This window comes from Stigmatopora argus, chromosome 8 (assembly GCF_051989625.1).
Source record: "Stigmatopora argus isolate UIUO_Sarg chromosome 8, RoL_Sarg_1.0, whole genome shotgun sequence".
NCBI classification, from domain to species: domain Eukaryota; kingdom Metazoa; phylum Chordata; class Actinopteri; order Syngnathiformes; family Syngnathidae; genus Stigmatopora; species Stigmatopora argus.
Window position 1 is genome coordinate 8,209,703 of NC_135394.1, and position 7,196 is coordinate 8,216,898.

At 37.2% G+C, this 7,196-nt stretch overlaps 2 long non-coding RNA genes across 5 annotated transcripts; one reads left to right on the forward strand and one right to left on the reverse strand.

The window, feature by feature from the left end:
- Positions 1 to 1,129: 1,129 nt before the first annotated feature.
- Positions 1,130 to 2,646, forward strand: LOC144079404 (uncharacterized). 3 transcript variants are annotated; one of them, XR_013301516.1, is made up of 5 exons: positions 1,330 to 1,421; positions 1,501 to 1,601; positions 2,260 to 2,374; positions 2,451 to 2,522; positions 2,585 to 2,646. It is a non-coding gene; the product is annotated as an uncharacterized LOC144079404 (long non-coding RNA). The 3 variants fall into 3 exon arrangements; XR_013301517.1 differs by lacking the exon at positions 1,330 to 1,421 and adding an exon at positions 1,130 to 1,308 and having other exon boundaries at positions 2,260 to 2,522; XR_013301515.1 differs by having other exon boundaries at positions 2,260 to 2,522.
- A 326-nt stretch (positions 2,647 to 2,972) lies between these two features.
- LOC144079134 (uncharacterized) lies at positions 2,973 to 4,626 on the reverse strand. Of its 2 annotated transcripts, none has more exons than XR_013301433.1 (4): positions 3,993 to 4,626; positions 3,369 to 3,424; positions 3,187 to 3,300; positions 2,973 to 3,121 (listed from the first exon to the last, which is right to left on the reverse strand). It is a non-coding gene; the product is annotated as an uncharacterized LOC144079134 (long non-coding RNA). The 2 variants fall into 2 exon arrangements; XR_013301434.1 differs by lacking the exon at positions 3,993 to 4,626 and adding an exon at positions 3,487 to 3,533.
- Between the last annotated feature and the right edge of the window lie 2,570 nt (positions 4,627 to 7,196).

Sequence of the window (7,196 nt, forward strand, 5' to 3'; positions counted from 1 at the left end):
ATTGCATTTACCGTTTGTCTCGTTCGTACTAGATTTATGATTAGAAAACATAGACATATCAATATTATGCAAATAGCCTGTTAAATTGTGGTTGTAAGTGACACACTATGTGGAAAAATTAGCATTTGTTTGTCTAAAACAATCCTCTCATTTGGAAAATCTGCTCATAGTAATTTTTACTTCTATCTTTACTTTGTACAACTGTTAATCAAGATATTTTATAAACTTGATCATGGTCCAGATATGGCTCTCCTAATTTTTTTAAGCGAGTCATTTGTGTATATTTTTCACTATCCACTAAAACTCCACAAGACACCATTTATATTGTTATCTGGTGAAGGCAGGATTTTTTATAGGACATTAGGTGAAGAAAACTCAATGCTTTTTAGCAAAGTACTAACTTTTTTTCTGTACCTTTTCATTTGGAATGTCTTACTTTTACTTTTAAATCTATTCACAAGGACAAAAGGAGATGATCAAGAAATGCATTGGGGTTGATTAGCCCTCATTGCTTGCATTTGAAAAAGCACTATTCCTGTTCAAACCCACTTTCCTCTTTTCCTATCTTTGTTTTCATCCTATGGGGATTTGTCTACAAGGACAACAAAATAATCATGTCAAATTCTAAATGTTTCTACACCTTGAAAACAATTGTGTTGCGTTTCATTATAAAATATCTGCCAAGCACACTTTCTCCAGCAAGGACTCTTAACTGAGTTGAATGAGAATTTTCAGCAAGTTTAATCCTCCATGGTCAAGTATCTCCTACCACTTGTACCCATAGTGTAGAAGTACGTAGTATCTACTTTCTTCTCTGCAGTTAATGTTTTGCTTTATTTTAGTGCAGTCCTACACACGCTATTATTTTGAAACTTATGCTTTCATTTTAACATGAAGGTCAAAAATAATATAACTTCTGTGATTGTCTCGTTTATTTGTGTACTTTACTATGCAGTAAACCACTTTGCAGAAGCAGCGCCTGCATGTACATATCATGTCAAAATATTGTTTGTTTGTCATATAATATTGATTCAGACGTAGCAATACTGAAGTCGTACATGTGAAATGCACAAAAATCCTACATTGTTTTCATGATAACGTGTATTAGTCTAATACACGTTATTATGAAAACAATTTATTTTGTGTGTGTATATTTTTAAAAGGCGTGGCCAAGGTCGGAGTTCAAATCAGCCGCCATTCTTCAAAATGGCGGATGAGCCAGGAGCCGCTGCGGCCGTGCTGAGCAGCTCAGAAGTGACGATTTACCGAAGAAGCACCTGATAAACTTCTTACAGGACAATGTATTCGGTACGTTATCATTTGGGGATTTCGAAGCCCCAGTTCTCATTTTAAGAGTGCGTTTTGACGGGAGCATGATTCGTTGGCGTGATGTGGCACCACGTGGATGCAGACATCAAAATGTTTGCAAACAATTTGGCTACATTGCGTTACCTATAACTCTTTATGTTTAACAAGAAATCATTCCATTGTGTGTTTCAGTTCCTAGTCGAGTACAGACTGCTGGGAAACATCGAGAATGTGGCCAAAACGACCGAAAAGGAGCCACTTGTCGACGCTATAACGAGCTGTTTGTCAGCAAAGTGAGTGTTTTTTTTTTAAATACTAGTTTCTATTTTCTCTCTCCGTGTAATAATTAAATGTCAGCGTTAAAGGTTTTGCTCAATTAGCTTGTTTTTCCATTATGATACATTCAAATATTGAATGAAAACACACTAACTGATCTGGTGTTGATTTTTAATAGCAAGAACCTGTGTGGATAATTCACACCCACATAAGTGCCACTTCTAGAATATATATACCAGTGGTTCTTAACCTTGTTGGAGCTACCGAATTCTACTTTAGTGTGAAATAAAATGTGATTTTTTTTTTCCCCCAAATTCAACATGTACAAATTCCTCGCAACACTGATTGACCAAGCAATGTCTCGTGATCATCTGTAGCCAGTAATGGCCAAGCGGGGCAAGTTATCGTGAATAGACGCGTCTTGACCTCCATGTTTGAGTCTCCACCAAACCCAGGTTAAGAATCACTGATATATACCTTTACCCTGGGCTTGAAATTTTCATTTTTAGTTTTAAATGTGGTTTTGACAAAACTTAAGTGAGACATTCATTCAGCAATAGTGCAGGGGTCATTTTTACTCAAGTTTACACATATGGTAAAATAACCATTTTTCCCGAGTGTATGAAATTTTTATTGTTGTGTACTAAACCTACTCATTTTGTATCTTCTCTTCAGGGTCCACCCAACTTTGACAAATCACCGCGGTGAACGGCAGTCTTTGACACTAACATCCCCTCACTGGTACTTGTTGTTATAGAGCAGGGGTCTCCAACTCTGGTCCTTCTGTCCAGTATGTTTTCCATATCTCCGACCACATCTGAATCAAATGATCAACTCATCATCATTTGATTTTGGTGTGTTGGAAGACATGGAAAATACACTCTGCCGTTGATCAAAAGAAGCAAACCAAGCCACTGAGCTTAAAGTTCATCAGAGAGGTATGTCTAATATTTCCATTTTCCCCCCCTCCTGTGGTTTTAATGTTGCTTGACTTTTGCAGTGGGATGAAGGCCTGCTGACCATGAGCAAAGGGGAGAGGTCACAAGAAAAAAGGCCTTTTTGGTAAGTAACCGTTTGATGTTGATAGAAAACCTAACTTGGGTTACTTTTGATGTTGGACTTGGTTTACTGACTTTTTTTTCACTTCCAGAATTCCACATCTGTTTGCTGATTTCACAAGGACCTCTCAAAAGCTCCAATTTTTGCAGAAAAATAAATGTTCTTGAATTTTATACATGTCTTATTCATCATTTACCTAGCAAAACAATGCATGTCAAGTTAAAAAAACTTTATTAACAGGAAAACATTGATTCTTCACCTGCAAACATAGTACTTAAAAAAAAAGAAACATGTATTCTTTTGCAATATTTAATCAAGGAAAAAAAAAAAAGACCATTAGGTCTTGTGGTCTTTTTTCTCCAAGTGTTTTTAAAAAATCAATTGCTGCTCAAATCTCCTTTTGCGCCAACATTAATTAAAAAAAAAAATCCTTAGGGGTCCAGTTTCTCACTTCCCACCACGAGCCGGAGAATTCTACCTATAGAAGGGAGAAAATAAATTACAACCTCACCACAATACTTGGATATTCTACAATAAATTAACCTCTTAGAAGACTGCCAGCATTCTCCAAAGTGCAGATTTGCCACATGATGCGAGGAATCATCTTCAAGTGGGCAACCTGCGAAGAAGTTCACCTAGTCCCCTCCAGAGTCTGGACTTGATGCATGCAAAAAAAGCAAACGTTATCATACAGCTTAGGTGGATTTTTTGGGAACTAGTTTCACCTTGAGCTGGCCCCGTCTCCTCTCCTCTCAATGGTGTACTTAGCTGCATGTTGATGCTAAACAGGGGACAGGAGATTCAATAGATAGTTTTTTAAATAAAATAAAAAACTAGTTTTACCTTGATCTGGCTCTCCTGCAACCTCAAGGGTGTAGAGATGAGATAAGATTAGGCTGAAAGAATAGAGCACGGCCCAGCGAATTAACTTGATTTAGAGGCCTGAGCCCAAAGCTAACCCAAAATTTCAAATTTTATTTGGGAGGAGGTGATTTATGATAAAAAAATTAAAGTCTTCTTTTGTAACGAAATCTAAGTTAAACGAAATCTAAGTTAAACAAGATTGTGTAAACATTAACATCTTTTATTTGATGATATAGATGTTTGACGATGATCAGTTTTGCCAGCTGTTTAAATGCCTGCTCAGCGTCGAGGTGGCCGTGTTTTTGCTCGCGTTTGAAAGCAAAGCGCCACGTTGACTACATTTAGCTAAGCCAACGCAAGTTTCTCAAGCATATTCAACAATAAATTTGAAGCTTTGTCAAAACTCACTTGCCGCTACCGGTGCATCTTTCGCCTGTCTTTATTATCCAAAATTATTTATTTCGGGCTAGGGTTAAAGATCTTACCTCTACAAGGGTGAGTGTCCAGGGCACGCAGGAAGAACTGCTTCTTGAATGTTAAACAGAGAAAACTTGATTTAACCAAGCTATTTGGGAGTTGCCAAACAATTTTTACAGAGAAACCTTACAAGAAATTTAATAAACGATCAAGATAAAGAATGAAAATAAATTAGTGAGTGTTCCGTGCTATTTTCCCTTCCAGACAAGGCGATTAACTATACCGAGTGACATTAAAAGCTGGGAGAAAGTTGGCTTAACAATTCGTTTATAAAAGATTTCTTTTTTGTGAAAACAGATCAATTACAAATTGGAAACGGGTGATTGATCAGTCGTGCCTCTCTGGATTACATCCAGAGGCACGACTAATCGCCCGTTTTTGAGTGAGCCTTTACCCAGTAAACTGTCCGGTGAGGTCTCGGCTTTGCGTCGTCGTGACGGTAATGCTAAGGTAGCTAGTTAGCTAGTCAGATGCGGCACACAAAAGGTGGGGAATAGGAGGCAAAACTTAAATTGTCGACGGTGTGTTCAACCTGGCATTAAGATAACAGATTTATTGGCGGTTTGGGCTCAATTGAGTCCTAATAAATTTCCCGGTAGTATGATAAAAATGCACTTACGCCAGTAAATAGTTCTACACCTTACCTCGTGTGTGCTAACCGTCTGTCAGCAAACAAAGGGCGAGCGACTGCGCATGTGCCTAATTTACGCATGTGCGTCAATAAGCATAACCACGCCCACATTGTCCCGCCATATTGAATGTGTAAAAGATAGGGGGTTTGTCCTCCCAACTCAATGCCTGATTTTTTTTTTTTTTACCAAATATTGAGTAATTTTTTTACTTAGTATTTTCAACTCACCTTTATTTCAGGCCATCTGACGCCATTAAAATTTAACATTTGAAACAAAAAGAATGCTTCATTATCTCATCTCATTTTCTGAACTGCTTTATCCTCATTAGGGTCGCGGGGGGTGCTGGAGCATATCCCAGCTGACTCCAGGCCATGCAAGTAAATTAAAAATAATTTCTAGATGATGTTTTATGAGAATAAGCAGTACTAAAAATGAATGGATTTTATTGTTAACAAAATGGAGAAAGTCACATTGTATAGAGATCCACTTTGATCTTTCAAATACAATAGGTAAATACAAACATTAAATCCTAGTATTTTAAATTGCCCTCATTATGGTTGGTTTTGGGAAATTATGAACAATTACTGTTAACCAAATGTCTTTCTTAAATTCAATTGTGCTAGTGTAAAATAAGGTACCTTGTTAATACATAAAATAAAATAGATGATAAATCACAATTGCAGCCTGCAATGAAGTTTAATGTAAGAGTGGTGGTTTAGAATCAAAGTGTTGTGTTGGAACACCATTTCCACATGAAGAAGTAATTGAGCAGACTACCTGCAAATATTCACCATGGCAACTCTCCAAATTAACTTTGACTTTTAAGTTTATGTCAAGATCAGGTTATGAAGCCATTACAAAAACACGGCATGGTTTTGTCCTACCCCGTCCCCTCACTGTTTGACATGCAAGTTGAAATTTCCCATTCGTGAAGTGCTGTGTGACATAGCCGTTGGCATCAGATTCAAGGATGAAACAATGCAAGTTTCCAAATGCAAATACATCCAAGTCTGAGAGGCCAATTATTTCCCATCTCAAAGTCTGCAAGAATGCCCGTCTAATTATGGAGGACCCCGCGTATTCAGTAGACTGAAAAGATGCAGCTACTTGAAAACAATTTGCTCTCTTTGAGTACCTGGAGTAATTAACTACGGTCTTCGTACTGAGAGAAAGTTTGATTTTATTTTATTTTTAAGTCATCCACTTGTATGATGCGAGCTACTTTGATGTATCACCTCGATTTCAAAAGTGTTTTCAGTCGCTGCAAGATGAGCTGAACTGTTGCTAAAGGAAACTTTGAGGGACCTTGAGTGGCTCATCTTCTTATTGGCGTGCCTTCAAAATGTCAATCTCAAAAACATCTGCCTTCTTTAGACATAATGGCGGCAAGATAACAGCTATGTTTACTTAAGTGTTTTCATGCTTTACCGCATTGGCAATAAAACACAAACATCGATTTGCCTATACACACAATGCCCTCAGCAAACATGCTCTAAAGAGAATACAAAAAAAGCGTCTTTAAGCTTTAATGAATGTCGCGTTTTTGCTCTCACTTAAAAGCTGTCACGTGGATAAAATGCAGGTAATATTAAAACAGCGTTTACAAGAAATATAGCTTATACTGCAATTCCAGTTTTATCTGTTTAAACCACATCTTCAGGCTATCAGGCTAGAGGAAGCCCTTTACACATACATATTGCCTTTTTGTTTTTCAACTAAGGCTGGACATCCAAAGCAGAAAGGTCATCTACACTACTGACCTGTGTCCGCCTTATTGTTGGTGGGTAATGGTTGGGGCAAAATGGAGCTCGGGAGCCATAACAAAGACAGTCAGATAGCCAATTTGGAGTCAGGAAGGAAAAGAAGGGATTGCGGTCATACTGGAGGAAAAAAATGCTTGCAGCTTTGAGAGGTTCACAGGGTCAGCGTGTTTAAATTCCTCCTGGTTTTTGACAAGGAATGAGGTCATAACTTCAAGATGACTGGCTCCAGAGACGATGTTGAGGTTTTTTCTTTTCCCAGCCTGTCTTTAACCTTCTCCGTGTTAGAACCAGACCTGATCGGCCACAACTTGCTTCCTGCAAATCATCACAGTTAAAGTGAAAATTGGAGATGAATTCATGTCCGACATTTTGGCATGACAACATCCAAGGAAGTAAAATAAAAAGAGCAAAATACTATGATTCTTCTGTAGTTTACTACGTCAATCTTTACCAAACTACTAAATACCCATTTTGTATCAGAACTAATTAAAAAAAAACAGCAATGTTTTTTTAAAGCAATTTAAATGTAAAGAAATTAAAATGTTGTAAGGTTTCATTTTGGGCTTGCCATTTCAACTTACCATGACGATTAATTTCAAAACGCAACATCATGTTCTAAATAAGTTTCGTATTTAGAACTTTGTCAAAACTTTCAATCATGTTGAATAATAAAAAATAAAAACGTGAGTATAATAGTTAATCTGCTCTTTGTTTGTTTGTTTTTCCTTGCAAGAATCATCGATTGAAAAAAGGAAACTATTTCAAAAGCATTAGAAAACTAAATAGATTGAGCTTTATTTTTATACACATTGCTGGT